The following is a 21044-nucleotide window of genomic DNA, read 5'->3' as shown; positions in this document are numbered from 1 at the left end:
AATAGATATTGTGAAGACGCTGGACATGAGAACACACTTGGTGAGTTTGAGAAATAATAGTATTATAGGTAAATGTTTTAGGAAATTTTAGAGCCTACTATGATACAAGCATTAGTTATCTGAGATGTCAGATTACTTATTATTTGAATATTACTCCTAATTTTTAAAGTATTAAATATAAAATCTTATGAACTCTGGCCCTAAAATATAAAAACTATCATTATATGATGGTTTGGGTGATTGGAAGAGATTCTAAGACTCTCTAAGAATAAAATAAGTTCAAATACGATCATATTTATAAAACTGAAACTCTTCTTCATGGCTTTTATATTACACAAAACTAAAACATTGTTTATGATAAATATCCATGAGAGTTTTTTCTAGGTGCATATTAGGGATAATTCAGATTAAGTAGTATTTAGAAGGGAATCAGCAATTTCCTTTCATAGGGACTATTGGATTTCTGGGACAGACAGGCCATTTTTAAATGTATGACTAACGAACACATCTGGATTGGGTTCTGTAATCTGATTTATCAGGGGAGAGAGATTCATAGATATATTTTAACCTGATTTGCATTGAAACAGGAATAATTATTATCACATATTTAGAAAATAAAAGACATAATAAATATTTGTGGAAGGAATTAATAAATCTTTTTTGGCATTATTTCCTTCTTTTTTACAGCCGAGTAATATTCCATTGTAGATATATACCACAGCTCCTTTTTTTTTTAACATCTTTATTGGAGTATAATTGCTTTACAATGGTGTGTTAGCTTCTGCTTTATAACAAAGTGAATGGACATATATACACTACCAAATGTAAAATAGATAGCTAGTGGGAAGCAGCCACATGGCACAGGGAGATCAGCTCAGGGCTTTGAGATGCAAGAGGGAGGAGATATGGGAATTAATAAATTGGTGGATGAATAGATGATTTGTATTTAGTACAAAACAGCAACTTAAATTTTCTTATTATGAATTACAAAAATGATTTTATTCTACATAAAATATTAGCAATTATTAGTCTCCAGGTAGGTATAACATGCCAATAAAAGGGGAAGGAAAAACAGGTTAGGAAACTTTCATATCATTATTTAGAATAGAATTAACACATGCAAAGTGAGTTGATGGCCAAGTCTAGGATATACTAAAGGCCTAAAATATTTGATAATTAATTAAGAAGTAAACAAACAATAAAATATAACTTATTGATCTTGCTATAGTCTGTCTCTATTTTAAAAATTAATTGAAGACTCAGCAATAATCATTGTTACATGGTCAATCTAGATAACAAAATTAAAAAAATAAAACCATAGAGCCAACATTTTTTTCAATCTGAATTTTCCCATATTGATTTTTCTCGTGGATCAGATAAACTAAATTATTGCTATATAACCAACCACCCTGTGTAGAAAACCTACAAGTCATATATTTAGTGTTCTCAACCATACTTTTTATAAAGGTGGGTATATTTGGACAGAACTCATAATGCCTCATTATATATAAAGAGGACCAATGTGAATAAAATCACATATTTGTATTCAGAATTCTTACTTAATTCTACACATATTTATTTCTAGATTGAATTAGACATATGTAACTAGATGAGTGGGTTTGCTCTTTTTTTTTTTTTGGTTTATTTGGTTTTTGTTTTCATTCCCTAAAGGTGGTGTACCCTTATTAATATTTACTTTGGGAACATCCTGATCTCTGTTTAGAAAGCCATAAACGTCACATTGTAACAAGAGAAGAACCATTGTCCAGCTGAATAAATGTTTTCAAGGATTAATGATATTTTTACAAGCACACATATGTTCTCTAACACAGGGAAGAAAACAAGTTTGAAGCAAACACCTCCTGCTTCCAAGTGGTAATAACCTGTAACCCAATTCAGTTTGTTAATTGGCTGCCCTGGAATAAAGATCTCCATAAAACACCTATATAATCTCAGAAGATAATAACACTGTCAGCCTGAATTAAAATGCCATCAGCAGATTCAGTGTGTTAAAAATAAGAAGAGAAAGTACATATAAGGATCAGGTCCAGCTTGTGGAATACTGAAATTTCACCATCTGGGCCATTTCCTCATATTTGCTAGCCTTCTTAGTAGTAGGAAACAACTTTTAAATCTAAGGTGCATATGCGCATACACATTCAGGGATACATTGTAGGGGAGCAAAATTTGCCACCCTCAATGTCTCTTTGGCATGTGGATTATTCAGAGCTAAAAATAATCAAGGCCCAAAAAACTCAGGAAGAAACTTTGACCTTCCCCCCTAATTGCCTAGAAAAAATTTAGGTGGAGGGCATGTTCCTGAAATAGAGCTATCACCAGAGTTAGCTGCAAAGAATAGGAGCTACTTGTGGTGGGGAGCAGAAACAGGGTTCACTAGAGATCAGAGTTCACTCTGTGTCCCATTGTCTCTGCATAGCCCAGCAAATACTATTTTACCAAACATTTGCTTTTCTAACTCCATGTCCATTGCCTTCCTCTTCTTTAAGTCCCAAACCCCTACCCCCAACATCCTCTTTTGTCTTTAGCTGAAGATGATATTTTATTTATTTATTTTATTTTTTATTTTTATTTTTTTTGCGGTACGCGGGCCTCTCACCGTTGTGGCCTCTCCCGTTGCGGAGCACAGGCTCCAGACTTGCAGGCTCAGCGGCCATGGCTCACGGGCCCAGCCGCTCCACGGCATGTGGGATCTTCCCGGACCGGGACATGAACCCGCGTCCCCTGCATCAGCAGGTGGACTCTCAACCACTGTGCCACGAGGGAAGCCCCTGAAGATGATATTTAAGTGAGGGTTTCAGCCATTTTGGCAAGTTATTCAGTTTTCCTGGGTCTCTCCCAAGTATACATGTTATTAACCTTGTTTGATTTTCTTCTGTTAATCTGCCTCATGTCAATTTAATTCTTAGACCAGCCAGAAGAACCTAAAGGGGTAGAGAAAAAAATTTTTCCCCTAACAGTGTCATGACCTTTTCTTAATTGAAATACTTTTCTGTTCAAGCTCAGTTCTTAAAAACTATAATTTAGGAATTCAATCATAACAATTCAGATTTCAGGCTACTTGTGCGTTTAGCACATATCTGGATTCAGGAAGAAACGTTTATTTGTGAAAATATTATATGTCCAATAAGATATAGTTGAAAATAGATTAACAAACCATTCTATTTTTACTTATAGTTATATTCCATTAAAAAAGTATTGTCAGCTCGTTCTAAAGTTTCCATAATTTAGTTAGTATATAACTACCTATAGGCATATACAAACATAATAAACTGTGAAACACAGTTGTTTATAATAAAATACAATTCAGTTATTTATTCAAATATCCAGGTTACAAATCTAATTTGTATCAGATTGAAATTAGACAATGATTATTGGCATCAAAAAGATTAAGTATGATAAAAAAGTGTAATAATAAAGGCTAAAAAAACAAATATACTATTGCTGGGCAAGAGAAATTGCATTTAATTATTTTAGGAAAAGTCAGAATGGTAACATTTGAGCTCTGTGTTAAAGCAGTAAATTCTACTTAACTTTCAAAAACTGTTTTAAGCGTAATTGTCTAGAGAGGCTTGTACCTTTTCAGATATGCTTGTTATAGTCTTTATTATGAAAAGAAACTTTTAACATGACATGCCTATAAATAGCTAAACCTTTCAAGAGGGCACCATCTAGTTTCTTCTAAACAGCATCACCCCTAAAAAAAAAATGATTCTCAAGATTCAACAACATATTCATGAAGCAGCATGTGTTTATTTCAAGGTCCATCATTCCTGAGAGATACAGGCCCCAGCTGGCTTTGTTTGTGACAGCTAATAATACCCTGGAATTGAAAAGAACTATTATTTTTATATTAGTTACGCTCTGTCCCTGTTTGGTGAATTAAGGGTCAAGCTTTGAAAGTCTTACTTCATGCGCAAGCTCAACTTTTGGTCAGTCATCAAAAGCAATTTAGCTGCAGAGCAACTGATAGTAGCAGTGGCTGTGTGTAAATCTGTTGATGCCTGAGGAAAGGAGGATGAGACAGTTTCTAATTTGAATGGGACATGGGTAGCGGGCAGCCATGCTAGTGTAAAAGGATGGGGCTTAGCAGGGCTCTTGTGAAAATTTCATGTACACAACAGGAGCCTTATAAAGAGATTTATTTGATAGGGTGGAGACAACATGAAGGAGGGCCCAAATCATCCTTGTAGTAGTAAGGCCATCGGCTGGTAGTAATGCTTCTTCATGAAAAAGGCATATAAGAGAACTGATCTTCAAGGAAAGTGCAGTTGGGCAAGCTTCCTGGGAACAGTGTCGGCGATGGCTGAAGTATGTAGGCAACCAGGTTGGGGAGCCCTGCCTGAATCAGTGAGATAGTTTCAATTCAATAGAAACACAAAGAAACTGATGATCTAGTCCCAGGTGGCTGCCTAGGCAATACCATTTGTTCAAAAGCTTTTTAAAGTTCATTGACATTATAAAACACCAAAGGCAAATTCACTTAGTTCATCTTAAACTTGAAAAGAAAGATGGTTGAGGGGATAATTTGAGCACCTTCAAGTCAATGTGGAGTTGTAAGTCAGTCTGATGCTTAAAACATGAAAGGAACTTATTTCACTGCAGAATGTCTCTTAAGTTTGTAGTTCTAAGGATGAAAGGCCTTTCATAGAAACCAAAAAGAATATTGTAATAGGGCCGTTAGCATCAAAACATATAAATTTTATTCTTTCATATGGCTTTTTTAATGTACTAACAAAATTGGGTAGTTTCGACTACCTCGTAAGCAGGAATTGCAGAGTAATTCAAAAGTTTCCGGGCTTCCCCGGTGGTGCAGTGGTTGAGAGTCCGCCTGCTGATGTAGGGGACGCGGGTTCGTGCCCCGGTCCGGGAAGATCCCACATGCCTCGGAGCGGCTGGGCCCCGTGAGCCATGGCCGCTGAGCCTGCGCGTCCAGATCCTGTGCTGCACAATGGGAGAGGCCACAACGGTGAGAGGCCCGCGTACGGCAAAAAAAAAAAAATTTTCATTATCCAGTCCTTATGATCCTTAAAGGTAAAAAAGGAGTAGGATATAGTGGGAAAAAAAAAAATCTTATCAGACCAGGCTTGAAAATTGCAATAAACATGATAGGATTGCATGGACGGCAACGAATTCCTAGCAAGATTTAACAGGGTAGAATTAGTGTGGGAGCAATTATTTTAGCAGTCTCTGCTCATTTTCTTTATGTAATTTATGGCCTTAATCACTTGTAGGCAGATTCAATCATGAAGCGATGCCCTCAATACTTAGACTTAGTAACACTGGCAGTGCATGGTGGATGAAAATTTTTCACACATGGTTTCTTCCTCCACAAAGGAAGTTTCCTATAGCTTTTTAATTTGTTTTTGATTTTTTCAAATCAACAAAAGGATAGAGATCTGGCTTTTGAAAGTAAGTGCTTGGAAAGAAGCCACAGACAGATGTCAACAAGCCTAGGCCTGCTTTCTCATCCACAAAGCAATGAATTTATTTTCTTTTCCTTTGTGAACAATATATGTGGAGAAACAGACCTTAGGTTCATGTGAAATAGAGACCAAACTGGATTGCTAATTAGTATTCTGAGTTATGCCCAGGAATGCTCTGACTGTATTATACTGAGCCCAAGTAGACAACTGCAACAAAAAGGTACATAACATAACTGGTTGATGAATATATGTATGGGTGGCAGTTTCATGTCGGTGGGCCAATACTGGTCTGACAAAATGCTTCCTTGAAGTGTTTGCCTCAAAACAGAATGCTCTATGTAATGAGGAAAGTTTCAGACAAAACTCTATATAACTGTTATTAATTTGAGAACACTATGATATTTTTTAGACTTAGGTTCCAGCTGGCACGTGCTTCAGGTCTTACCTATTCTCATTTTATTTACACCTGTTACCATGCAGTATCTATTTAAATATCTATTTCTGTCATTAGACTGTGAGCTCCTTAAGGATGAAAACTAAATTGTATTCACCTTTGGATTTCCAATATCTGCTCAGTGCTTGGTACATACAATATTCAACAAAAAGTGACCTCAAGAGAAATAGGACAGAGTAAGTCCTCTGTTGAATAAATGACTTTGAATGAGTCTTGAGGGACAGAAAGATATTTATCGTCTTAGGCTATTATAAGTCAGGCACTAGCTTCTATTATTTTCCAAGATCTTCCACAGTCTCTCCAGTCAGAAACAACTCTAGAAACCTTGTATTAAAATCTTTAGTTAAAATACTTGTCCAAAGAAAACTGACCAAAGATTTAGAGTTGTGAGAGGTGTCAAGGAGAATTGGGGGAATAGGGAAGCAAGAGCAAGAGGCTTCAAAGGATGGATTTAACAAAATAGTTTCATCACACCATAGAAATTCTAGGAAGTGCAGATTTATGGGATTTTGGGACTCAAGTAAAGAGACTGCATAGCACTAATTAAGCTGCCTGCAAAGTTTTTCATAGTACACTTAGAGATAATACATAAATCTGGGAAAGATGATAACAGTTTACGGTTAGTGGTTTTTAAGTGAACAAAGCACTACACATAATGGATGTCGACTTGAAAAGTGATCTTTAATATAATGCCACAGGCTGTATCTTTGACTATGCCTTATTTCACATTTATAATTAACATTGGTGATTCCAAGTTATCAAAAATTTCAAAACACAACATTGGGAAGGAAAATCAGTACATTGAAATCATGATGCCAAATAATAATTACAGTCTGATGAAATCTAAAATACATATATATAATATTGAAAAAGAAAAGTATTGGGCTCTATAGGGAGTTACTTTGATCTAAGTCAATAGCACAATGTGTCAAGGGAGCTAACACAGTATTCCCCTGCACAGATACTCATATGTTCATTGGGGGGTATCTTAGCCCTCTTCTGTGTTTAGGTCAGAACGTAACTATGTATGCTATTTCTGGGTACCACATTACGAACACTGAGAAAGCCAGAGCTTGCTCAAAAGAGGATCTGGGATAAAAGAGAAAATGACAATGGTTAGTGGTAAAAAGGGGAACATCTGAACACTGTTCATAAAGGCCAACACTATGCTCTAGACCCAAACTCCAACAACTCTCACTCCAAAAGCCTTAGCTTCCATGTCAGCCTCCCTTACTGAGACACAAGGAGGCTGTGCCCAAGTTGACATTACAGTTCCAAACTTTATGACCATCCGATTGCAAAATGCTTTATAACTTTGGTCCTCACATCTTGATCATCACTCACTATGGAAACCTCTCTTTTATATATTATCTACCCAAGCTCCTCTCACGTAGAACTGTTCTTCTTACCCTCCTTCCCACACCTTTCAAATATGCCTAATGAATTACTAGTCTAATATTTTAAAAGATTCATAAAACAAAAAGCCAACTCTTTCTCAACAATATCCTTAATACTTGCTTTCTACCTGCCTTACTAGAAGAACACTTTTCTCTTAAATCTTTCCCCAAAAGTAAATATTTGTTTTCCCACATACCATAAGGCCTGTAAGGGTGATTATCACTACTGATTTCCAAACTCTTACTCTCTACTCTCATGCAATATTCTCTTTGTATTTGAAGTTCATAACCTCTGAATACATCATTCTTTATTTTTCCTTTTAACAATAATCTAAAAATCTTTTAGTCACTATCTCATATTGATGAAAGGTTCTGGTATCTGAATCAGTATTTTTCCCTATCCCATGCTTTATAATTTATTGTGGTGATTTCAAAGTCCAGAAGAAGGACCTACCAATAGGCCTAATTTCACAGATTCTTATTGCTTTAAACCCAGTCAAATTCAGTTCAATTTCACTTCTTTAATAATAAACCTCAAATTTCCCATCTCCTGACATCCCTGTTCTCTCATACCCTCACTTCCATAAGCTACTCTTTAACTTCTGGTCCTTTCTTCCCCGGTATATTATTTTCATTTTGAACTTTCTTCTCTGATGTACCTAGATGTTTGGTTAATCACTGAGCCTCATTCTAACAAGTATTCTCAACCTCTTAATACACATATCTGCCACTACTGGAGAAAATCATGGAAGTGCCTAGATTTAAGCCACTATAAATGAATGGAATCCCATTTCAGCGGGACTACAGAAACACTCAACCATTCATCTATTTTTCTTGGTCAGTTACTTTTTCCTTTCTTTTTAGTACCTTTCATACACTTATCTTTCTCTTCAAACTTTTACACAAAGCCTACCTTCAACACATTTAACAAGCTTACCTGTATTTTCTAAATAAGATTGAGGTCATCAGGCACAAACTAACTCAACTACTTGCCCACTTTGTATAAAATGATTTATATTTGCATAAGCTTTAAATTTTCTTCTTCCAGGAGCTTTTACCTACAAGTTTATCTTCTTTTCCTATATATTTAACTTCTCCCAATTTCTATTGGTTCTTTGCATTCAGGACAGATAGATATATAGATATAGACATAGATATTGTATATATAATGTCAATGTATGCATGTATATATGTATATATATGTTCAAGGCTCTCAACTCTAAACACTATTTCCAATGATCCAATTGACACTGACTTACCTCTCCACAGTTTCTCAATAAACTCTTGACTCATCTTTCCTAGTTTCCTTTTTGGCTCTATTATCAAGTATCATTCCCTTAACGATCAGTCTTTTCTTTCCATGCACACGCCCTCTTTGGCAATATCATCACTCATGGTTTTAACTAAAGCCTATAAGCTCAACAGCCTCAAATGTGTATTTCCAGGTTAGACTCTGAACCTACCTTCCAGAACAGTTAATAGTGTTTCAAACTCAACATGATCAAGGTCAAATTTTATATCATCTTTTGTTTCCTATATCTATTACTCAGGTACAAAACCTCGATTAATTAAAGCTCTGTCTAGAGAGATGCTGATGCCTAACATTGGTTATGGGAACAAGATGAAAACAACACACATGCTGCTCAGTGACTTTCAGAAGTTTCTGGTCCTTGAAGTGCTACTGATGTGCCACAAATCTTACTCTGCTGAGATTGCTCCTTATGTCTCCTCCAAGGACCACAAAGCCATTATGGAAAGAGCAGCCCAGATGGCCATCAGAGTCTCCAATTCCAATGCTGGGCTATACAGCGAAGAAAGTGAATAGACAGCTCGTGTGCGCATTGTATTTGTGTTAATAAAGCCATAAACCTCTGGAAGAAAAAACTTTCAGTTGACTTACACCCAACATTTTCCTTCACACTTAATTCACCAAATTCTGATCATTATGCTTTCGAACTGTCTCTCCTTTCCTACAGCAACTGCCCTAGTTTCAGGCTGTCATTAAATCTTACTTGAACCATTGAAAGAGCCATTTAATTGGGCTCCTTGCCTTCATTCTTACCTGTCATTAATTCATCTTTGATAGCACTGCTAAGTAACAGAACATGAAAGCATATTTGATTTATACAAACAAAGTGTGATTTGACTATTTGAAAATAGTTTCAAGGAGTGACTAACCATGTTTCTATACTTGGCAAATGATCTGGCCATGTCATTCTTCAGGTCACCAAGTACAGAATACGATTAGTCTCTAAAATAATAAGTTTATCACCTGCATAGCTATACTCACACATGTTGATTCCTTGGAAATCTAGCTCTGTACAAATGCTCCCTCTGATTTGAAGTGGAAAGGTGCTTTCTGAAGTGTTTTTTTTAAGTGTTATCATTCTATTTGGTTAAGATGTGGTTCTAAAGGCATATATCTACCCCTCACCACCACCCCAACAAGTAGAACTACTCCTGTCTTTCATCAGGGAGTAAGTGATCCATTGACATACACTGCTAGAGAAAATCTGTTTGAACTCCCCTTCCACTCCACTCTTAGCTCCATTTGACAGCAAGGATATTTACCCTGGCCTGAGAAGAATAAGACTAAAAGAACTTCTGGATATGGAAGTTAAGAAAGAAATAGAATGAGTTTCTGATCTTGGGAACTGGAAAAAGCTTTTAATTTTAAATTTGGACCTGTAGTTTAAACCAGATCACAAACCCTTAGTAGCTAGAGAAGCAGAAAACAATAAGGTAAAACATTAATTTAAAAGGACTGAGTTGAGAAAAGTCATAGAATGAGAAATTCCTGAGTCTCCTCCTAAATTGAATGATTCTGGTATCAAGCTAAATCCTGAACCAGTGTGTTGCCCATCAAAAGTTTATATCCCTTTAATCTCCAGAATTTACAAGCAGCTCATGCAGCTCAATATCAAAAAGCAAACAACCCAATCCAAAAATGGGCAGAAGACCTAAATAGACATTTCTCCAAAGAAGATATACAGATTTCCAGCAAACACATGAAAGGATGCTCAATATCACTAATCGTTAGAGAAATGCAAATCAAAACTACAATGAGATATCATCTCACACTGGTCAGAATGGCCATCATCAAAAAATCTACAAACAATAAATGCTGGAGAGGGTGTGGAGAAAAGGGAACCCTCTTGCATTGTTGTGGGGATGTAAATTGATACAGTCACTATGGAGAACAGTATGGAGGTTCCTTAAAAAACTAAAAATAGAACTACCATACGACCCAGTAATCCCACTACTGGGCATTTACCCTGCGAAAACCATAATTCAAAAATTCATGTACCACGTACCAAAATTCCATGTACCAAAAATTCATGTACCACGATGTTCATTGCAACTCTATTTACAATAGCCAGGACATGGAAGCAACCTAAGTGTCCATCAATGGATGAATGGATAAAGAAGATGTGGCACATATATACAATGGAATATTACTCAGCCATAAAAGGAAACAAAATTGAGTTATTTGTAGTGAGGTGGATGGACCTAGAGTCTGTCATACAGAGTGAAGTAAGTCAGAAAGAGAAAAACAAATACTGTATGTTAACACATATATATGGAATCTAAAAAACAAACAAAAAAATGGTCATAAAGAACCTAGGGGCAAGACGCAAATAAAGATGCAGACCTACTAGAGAATGGACTTGAGGATACAGGGAGGGGGAAGTGTAAGCTGGGACAAAGTGAGAGAGTGGCATGGACATATATACACTACCAAACGTAAAATAAACAGCTAGTGGGAAGCAGCCGCATAGCACAGGGAGATCAGCTCTGTGCTTTGTGACCACCTAGAGGGGTGGGATAGGGAGGCTGGGAGGGAGAGAGACACAACAGGGAAGAGATATGGGGATATATGTACATGTATAACTGATTCACTTTGTTATAAAGCAGAAACTAATACACCATTGTGAAGCAATTATACTCCAATAAAGATGTTAAAAAAAAAGCTTATATCCTTAAAAAATTAATCATACTGTTGAATAACATTAAAACAAACTGCAATAGGCTCCACTACTGAGAAAAAATCCCGGAAAAGATTAAATATCAAGATCACATTCCAAAATTAGATACCCTTTCATGAAAAAAACACCCAAAGTGACAAAGGAGAGTATTAGATACACTTTTAGTATACCCTCTGGGTTTTAACTGATTTTATAAAGGTGTGTAGCTTTAACTGGTTTTCTGTTGATTAGGCCATTTTATATCTCTGTAAGAGCAGAAGATAACTTATAAAAAATGATAGTAGTGCAAATCAATATGGCCCAGCAAGGAAAGAAACTTGATTTTTGCCCCATGGAAAGGATAACATCAAATATGACCTAATATTGTATAGAAGATTAAGGAGTTTTAAATCTACTAGCAAATTAATTTCAGCATTTCTGAAGGCCCAATTGCCAAATTCTCCTTTGAATTGATTATAACATCTTACGGGTTCCCTCATTAATTAATGAATTAAATAAAACTTTGGCCCATGTTTATTTTATATGTTATAATTTTACCTTAATGAAAATTATAATTTAGTAGCTTTACAGTCAGAAGGAGGCCCTAGGAAGACCAATCAATAAATTTGTGAACCCTCTAATAGAAGGGTACAAACGTTTTGTCACATAGCCAATGAATAGTGATTGACTGACTTATTTCACACATGTATCTAGACATCAAGAAGTTGAAGTGGGAAAATCTTGCCGAACAAAATGATTTTACACTTTTGCTATCTAGATATGTAGTATTTCTAAATATAGAAAACTTTAATTTAGAGTTTGCATAAAGGCAGCAGGTGCTTGATATGTTTTATCATTTGATTTCTACATGAATGCCTCATTTCTTAACAGCAATGAGACGACATTTTTGATGAGAGAGGTGGAATTTTGGTAGTGGAATTTTTGTGACAAAGATTAATGTTGATTGCAGTACACATTTCTAAATTTAAATTGCTCGAACCTTTTGTTGAATGTTATAGTGTATAGTCACAAAACAACAAAATAAATAAAACTTTCCCCTCCTCAAAACAACTATCCAGTCATTAGATTTAATCAAATGCAATTTGATTCAACATTTTTAATGTACTTACTCTTATTAATAAGGAAAAGTATTTGGTTCTTTCAGTGCTAAATGAAATAGAGAAGGCAGGCATTTTACCTACAGGAGCTCCAAATCAAGTAGGAGAGAATGAAATGCATAACTATAAGTAGAATGCAAGGTAGAATATAATACTCCTAATATACCTTCCTCTCATTTATGGATGATTAATTGATATGCTTTTTGAAACATTGTAGTGATGATATTTCTTTCTTTCTTTAAAATGTGCATTCAGATTAATAAGAGAAATTCAGAAAATAGGCGACTCCACCAACATCTTGTGAATTAACATCAGTACTTTTCAGGAACTCATTCCAGTGCCCCTGTGAATGGAGAGAGCAAGATAGCTACTCAGAGCCAGAGGACAGGTACTTTCCTAAGTGGAACTGACCTTGTCAGATGACATTGTTTTGTTTGGTAATATAGTCTTTGAATTTAGAGTTATCCCAAGTGATCTTTTTCTTTTAATTTTTATTTTAAGTCAAAACTAAAAAATAATTAAAATACATGCATTTAAAAGGAAGACCTCTGATGATAACTGTTAGAAGGTTATCACCATGAAGGAAAAGTAGGGTTCATCAGACACAAAGCAAACAAGAATGTATTGTGGCTATCAACTTGCTTCACCATACTGAAAATGCAATGAGAGTAATACATGACAATGCCAGTGCAATCTGAGAAAGAGCTAAATCTGCAAAATCTTTCAGCATGACAGATACTTGGATGCAAGAAATTCTATAATGGAGAAGCAGAATAATAAATTCATGATTACAGACTAGTCATCTGAAGTTTCACTTTTCTCTATAAATATTTATGTGTTATTCAGTTTCATGTGATATGGGAAAAATAATACAAATGTTTTCTCTCATTTTTCTACCATTTTTGAGAAAATGCAACTTGATATAATTTTAATCACCTTTCAATTTTCAAGAATGTCTTTCATATACAAATTAAGTGGCAATTATAAGAGATATACAAATTAAACATGATGGGAAGAAAAAGTAGGGTGTGCATAACACTACCTAGAATGACTTCATAGCCTTGCCTAAAATTCAAAGGGCAGGGATGAGGGCGAAGGACATTCTAGAAAGAACTTAGAGGATACACAATATGGGTTGTATCAGAAAATGCCAAGTCAATAGTTTTTGTTTTTATTTTTCCTTTGAAGGATATGCTGAGAGAAGTACACTAAATGGGGCTTGGGGCCTCATTGTAAAGACCGTTGAATGTCACACTCATATTGTTGAAATTTTACTCTGAGGGCCACAGAGAATACTTTAAATTATTGAGTGGAGATGAGATATGATCAGGACTATGCTTTAGGTTAATTATACTGGCCAAATTTTCAAAGGAGTCATTCTGGTAGGTTGAAGCTGGGAAGAATCATTAGGAGGCTATTCAACATATAAACAAAAGACAAGAAGATCTGCTCTATAATAAATACATTTTATGTAAATAATTAGACTTGTTTGTGAACTTATAAATGCTGGTATTTTTGCCTTTCAAAATGCAATATAATTGGTTAGTTTTTACCTATAGACATTATCCCAGAGTGACCTAGTATTTTGGGATGTTATTTTTAACTTGAGTCTGGTTCAATTATAACACAACAAAACAGCTTGCATATCTCATTCTCAACAACTTTACTGATTTTTATTATGGCCTTTTGAAATTCCAACTGTCATGTGTTTTTATTAAGGAACTTGTCATATATGCATAACAATGATTCCCTCCTACCACTTCCTATATCTGAAAATTAATGTAAGAGTGAGTACCTGAAAAAAGGTTTTTGGTCTCATTAGAAGTCTAAAAATACTTATAATTGAAATATTTATCTCTAATACTAACTTCCTCACTCTTCTGCCTATAAATTCTATTCATTTCTCAAGTATCACTCATGTATCAATGTATGGAAAGCCTAGTAAAAATCTCAGGGCCATTTTATAAGTCGGGCCTAAAGTCAAGCACTAAATCTAAAAAGGATTTAAACAATCTGCTTCTTGCTTCCTCTTTAATCTCATCCTCAGGGAATATTTTGCTTCCCTGTGATAGAGGTATTCACTTCAGTCATTCAGTAAATGTTTACTGAGCACTTAAAAGCATTAGACCCTTGATTCCAAAAATGACCTGGTCTCAAGTACCTTATGGTCCAAAGAGCTGTAATTTATTAGGGCTCACTCTGTGCCAGCATTACCACAAAGCACTCTTCACATGTATCACTCATTTGATCCTTACGACTACCCTACGAAGGAGAAGTTGTACCCACTGACACATGAGGACACTGAGGTTTGAGATCAGACATCACACAACTTGAAAGTTGTAAAGCTGGATTCACACTAGGTCTATGTGACTGTGAAGCTTGTGCTCTGTGATTCTTGCCTATAGAATGTCATGGAAAAGTGGAACACTTCTTATGGTTATGGACACAGGATGGATTTCATCAAGAAAGTATACTTGGGCTGAACCTGATATTTAAAGATGAAGACATGTTCTTCGAAAAGGGGCAGAGATTTCAGTAGTTCCAGGAAGTAGCAGGAGCACACTAGGTGTAGAATAATGGTACAGCAGTTTCTGGGACCTTTATGGAGCAACTCAGGAGACTTGGATATGAGGAGCTGTGTATCAACTGTTGAGCCTAGAAGATGGAGAGCAGTCAGAAGTTTCATATCTTATTCAAAGAAGTTTTAGCTTTATTGCAAAGGCCCTGGAAGCGCTCTGAGCAGGGAGTTATATGATTAAATTGACAACATCCATACCTAGGCGGAGGGTGTTATGTAAGTGGGGAGGCATGCAACAAAGATGGAAAAATAATGAGTGTTAATATATCAATGACATATTAATAAGTATGATTTAGTGCTTCACATTGCGTACATCAGTGCTTGAGAGAATGCATAGAAAGGGTTGATGAAGGTCAGGCATGGTTAATAAGGACAGGCTTCCTAGAAAAGCTTTGCTTAGAGCCTGGGTTTGATATGAGACATGAATAGATAAAATAAGGACACAGAGAAGCATCACAAGTGGAAGCAATAAAACCAAGAAGCAAGAAGGACCAAGTTGTATGTGAGAAGAGGAGTGGGGTTGTTAAAATATCAGTTAGAATATGAAAATTAGAGATGAAATTATTTTCTGATATCTAATTCATTTGGGAATGATGGAGAAAACTTTGTTGTTGCTGTTATTATTTCAATAAAGAAACAGCAATGTTTTCAGAGATTTCAATCAATCTTATAATCATTAGTATATTAGTTAGTCCCTTGAGAAAATTCTCACTTAAGATATATATGCAAGCATATTAACAAAACTTGTTAAGCAATTTCAGTTCCTTGTGAGATATAAAATAATTAAAACAGATCTTGATTTTAAGAAGTGACTTAAGGAGATAAGCTTACCACACACATCGAAGTATATGACAACACAGGCTGATACAACTATATATTCACATTGATGTGTGCAAAATAAATAGAATGTGCAAATGAGCACAGAGAGGGTGGTATTGTTTCCTGGAGAAAAGATGTACAATAAGCACTACTGATTTTCTCTTGAAGTATATAGAGTTAGTTATACAAACATTCCCCACAGCTAACTGGGAAAGGTGTTATCTTCCAAGAAATTCTTATCTGGGTTAAGGAGCAATCTGACAAAACCTATTAAAAAAAAAAAAAAGCCCAAGCTGCTTCCTTCCCCTGCTGAGTCATGAGAAAATAAGTGATATCTCAGAAAGGAACATGAATTATATCTTTAGTTACTTTGAAGTCTTAGGTCGAAGTCTGAAATTTTGGGGGTAGGGGATTTGGATTGTACAGGTGGAGTTGTCAGCCCTTTATCTAATTGAACAATGCATTTTGGAGACGAACAAGCATTTGGAATTAAGTCCATGCAGATGATGCAAAAAATCTGATTGTGGGGTTTCTCTGGTGGCGCAGTGGTTGAGAGTCCGCCTGCCGATGCAGGGGACATGGGTTCGTGCCCCGGTCCGGGAAGATCCCACATGCCGCGGAGCGGCTGGGCCCGTGAGCCATGGCCGCTGAGCCTGTGCGTCCGGAGCCTGCGCTCCGCAACGGGAGAGGCCACAACAGGGAGAGGTCCGCGTACCGCAAAAAAAAAAAAAAGAAAAAATCTGATTGTGTTTTCTGGGATACAGCTCCTCATTTCAGAATGATGGATGTCAGAGAAGGAAAAGAGAACATCTCAGGAGAAAATGAAAACATCTAAAGCACAGGCTTTTCCCATATGCTGCTTCCCACAGGAAGGCCCTCCATTCATTCTTGTGATCTTTACAATTTAGATTATTTTGTATTTGGATGAAAACAGAGAAAGCATACTTTTATATCTGAAAATATCACAAACATAAAGATAGGAGAGGTTGATAGACGATGAATTCAACAGTATTGTTATTTGAAAAGAAAAGCTTAATTAATAGGATGAAATGCAAGAAATAGTAATATAAATTCCTACACCTGGTTCAGAAATTAGCTGGACAAGTACAGGATGATTTTTTTAAAAACACTGGCTTAATTGCATTTTAGGTAAAAAAAAAAAAAAAAAAACACTTGGGTGGATAAAGCTGGTTTTATAATTCTGTGATACAGGAGCCAAAAAAATCTAATGAATCTTCAAACTGTATTAGCAAAATCATAGTGGCCAGGGAAAGCAAAGTAATAATTCTCTACCCCTTTGCTTTGCCTAGACCACATCTGGAGCTATGTGTTAATTTCTAGACCCCATTGACAGTTAATTACAGTACACCCCAGGAATATAATTGGTTGTTAAGGACTATGGAAACCATGGGATGACGAACAGTTGGGAAAAAAAGTCATGGTTAACCTGTGAAAGAAGACATTAATAGAAGTAGAAGCTGCCTTAAAGTCTTTGAATGACCGTCATATGGCAAAAAGTTTCTATTTACATTCTGTAGCTTTTGAAATGTGATTAATGCCAATTCAGAGGTAAATTTCAGGGAAAAAGATGTTCAGTCTATATAGGGGAGGTCTTTTAAAACTTGAAGCCCATCAGGACATAAGCTTCTTCATGAAATAGTTGCAGGTCACTAAAAATATTCTAAATAGAGAGAGTTGGATACCTGCAACATACCTGAGCGAGCACCTATCACCTTATGAAAGCCAAACGTTAAATATTTAGGAATTTTGTCAGCTGGTTTGGTAACTTAAAATCAGTAAACTGTGGGAATACTTGCACTAGAGACACTGGCAAACACTATAAATCAGGATTTTTTTTTTTTCTTTTGAGAGCCAATTTACCAGCATACCACTGGATTTTTATAGATGATGTCAGTGCAATAATAAAAAGTTTTTGTGCTTCCAAATCTAAAACCCTATGGATGTATTAATATGTAGGAGAATATAAACTGAGTTAAAAAAAAAAACAGAAGTAAGTAATATGGGTAGTAAAGTCAGGGAAATTTGTGAAGGAAGTTAGAAGTAAAATAGTAAGAATAAAAGCAGAATAAATATAGGGGAGTGTGTTATATTCTGTGGGAATAGGAAAAAGTCGAATTAGGGAGAACTGTCTGAATATTTTGAATTTGTGAGATTTGCCTTTGCTGAGAGAAAAGCATAATATCTTAGGAAAGTCTTTCTCTTCCCTTTTAGAGATGGCTACGTTAAGGAGAAAATGAATAAAATTTATGCCCAGAAATTGCCAAATGGAATAAGTACAGATTTTAAGTTTAAGGAATTAGACTATCTTTCAAAAATGCAAATATATTTTCACTGTGTTCTTCATAATTAAAAGTAAATGCTACGTGAGATTGTTGCTTCTCGAACATGAATTTATATTCTTCATTCTATAACTTAGGAATGGGCTAATTATTCCTACATAAACACAAATTACCTTAATTCCAGGGGTATTTAAGATTCTTTTATATGGGTGGCCCTTTTTACTTAATTAGTGCCTAACTTGGATGTTTTTGCTGAAACAGCCATATTGCAATGTTCAACAAAAACAAAGCTCTTGTAGTCTTTCATGTTATAAAAATTTAACCATCCCACATTTCAAAGTGCAACAGTTTTGATATTTAAAAAAAGATAATGCTATATCTTTACTAGGCATTCATTCTTGATTGACTTCTATTTTCCTTATAGAGCCAATTTATTGAACCAGTTAGACTAGGTTGGGCATAGGAAGAATGCAACTCTTTTTTTCACCTCTACCTTTTGGATTTTACCTGAAGACTTGTTGTTATTGTTGCTATTTCCTTTTCCTAGATGAAGTTCAGTAGATTCCATAGTTTTTAGAAAACTTTAAAATAACAACAATAACAAAATCTAGGCCTTTCACATAAAAATACAAACCATTATGCAATTTAAAACTTCTTTCCAACATCTGCTCAAATCTGCCACAGGTTGTCCTGGGGAAGAATGTCATAGTGGACTTCCCTTTTATTTTCTTGATACACTTCTTACCTCATGTTCTGTCACTTCTTACCTCACATTTCTGTTCTCTACAGCATCAGGCCAACAGACCTGAAACAAACAGACTGCCAGATATTTCTCCAGCAAATATGGGTTGATTCAGGATCAGGTGAGAATTGCAATTTGGGGTCTGCAACCGTGGTGAGCCCATGTGCAAGTCCTCTGGCACAGCAAGAGAAGGGTCACACTTCTATAGAGGGGAAAAGGAAGTTGTGAGGGCTTAGTAAGTAAGGAGTCCCCGGCTTTTCATTGGCTGACTCCCTACCAGGAAAGAAGAGGAGTCTTTCTTTGCTGGGCTCTGTTACTGTCACAGGGTGTAAGAGCTCCCTCTTCAGGTCTCTCAGATTAATTGAGGTTTCTGTTTATTAAATGTTTCCAGAGTGTAGGGGAATAGAGAAGTGGTAAAGGGGTAAAAAAGCTTTACGAGATGGGTTCAGTTGTAACTTAATGTTGGGTCTTTGTATTGGATGCTGGCTTCTTTTCTTCTTGTGGGATGCTTTTGTGGTTTCTTCTGATAACCTCCCCTGCTGAAACTTCAACTGTTAAAGGTAATGCTTGCTGTAGGAATGCAGCTTGCTCCTAGGGCTCATGAAAGCTGATAGCATCAATTCCCAGTTCTGTGTTCGGTAACTTCATGGTGGTAACTTGAAATCCACCATGGTGGGAATATTTACATGATGGAAATTGGCAAGTCCTCCAAATCAGGACTTTAAAAAAATTTTTTTTTCCCCTGCTGGAGGGTCTGGCAATTGTTAAATATGTACTGGCACACCACTTCATATATTGCTTCCTCAGGCTTCTTCAGCTGGCCTTTTGTTGAAAATGCTTTGGGGAAGTGATTTTATGTACCCATCATTATTCCCTTACGTTCAGGAACATAATGTAAGCCTTTAGAATTCTTCTCTTAAAGAGTCCCTTGCTTTGGGGGAGTGGGAAGGGAAATAGAATACAAACATAATGGCAAATCTTTCCACAAAATTCCTTACAATCAGCATCCACTGTCATTTTCTTAGGCATTTCTTATAAGAATAGAATCCTATCTCCTGATATCCCTCTAGTGCCCCCACAGCACCTTGCCTGAAATTGCATAAGACTAGTCTATAAATGGCTTATTTAAAAGCCAGACATTGGAAAATATAATAGCTGTTATTTGTTTTAGTTGCGATTAATAATACTGTTTCTGGGGGCAAATAATGTTACAATAACAATGATTATTATTGTGGTATTATTATTATCACACTTAAATAGCTCCCATTAATGCTAGGACTGCTTTAAGGACTTTCTACACACTACAAATTTTCACTCAGTTAATCCTCACAAAACTCATTATTATAATAATGAGATAGTATTATTATCCTCATTTGACAGATAAGAAAACAGAGGCACAGAGAGACTAAGTTACTTGCTCCAGATCAGTCTAGAATATATATATTCTAAATCAGTCTATTGAGTCCTCATAGGAAATAAAAATAATTAGTACTCTCTGAATACATCCTGCCTCTGTAGGCTGAGTATTATACATGTAAGATTCATTTAGATGATACAACAAATTCTGAGGTAGGTGTTACTATTCTGTTTCACAAACTGAAAGCGCTGTATGTGGAATAACATCAGTAAGATCTCACATTAGTAAAAGATGAGTCCAGTATTTGAACTAGTCCTGCATGACTTCAAAATGCACATTTTTACAATTCACCACAGTGCTTTGGTAGGAACTGACCGTAAGTCTTTTGACCCTCTTCATAGAGTGTCATACATATTAGATTCTCAGTGCATATTACATGAAAAATTATTACTTAATATTAAAAAATTGAGAATGCTTGAGAAATTTATATATAAAACATAAAAATAATATTAAAATAAAGGATCTTTAGGATCCTAATATTTGAGAAACAATACCTAACATGTATTGAGTGTTAAGGTATGCTGGGTACTGTCCTAAGCTCATCCTATTTCATATTTATAAAGTACTCTAATACGGAGTTTCAAGTATTATTCTTATACTGTTAGTTTCTGATTTATGCATCTTAGAGTTACCTATTTGCTTATTAACTGTTTAGATTTCTTACTCGTCCCTCCCCATCCCCTGTGTTTAGCTCCTCCCCATCATACACTATACAATGATAGCATCAACAATGGTTAGTTTTATGTGTCAACTTGACTGGGCCTTGGGGTGCCCAGATATTTGGTGAAACATTATTCTGGGTATTTCTAC

Source organism: Lipotes vexillifer, unplaced genomic scaffold (assembly GCF_000442215.2).
Source record: "Lipotes vexillifer unplaced genomic scaffold, Lipotes_vexillifer_v1.1 scaffold1404, whole genome shotgun sequence".
NCBI lineage: Eukaryota > Metazoa > Chordata > Mammalia > Artiodactyla > Lipotidae > Lipotes > Lipotes vexillifer.
Note: the sequence above shows the minus strand (reverse complement) of the source record.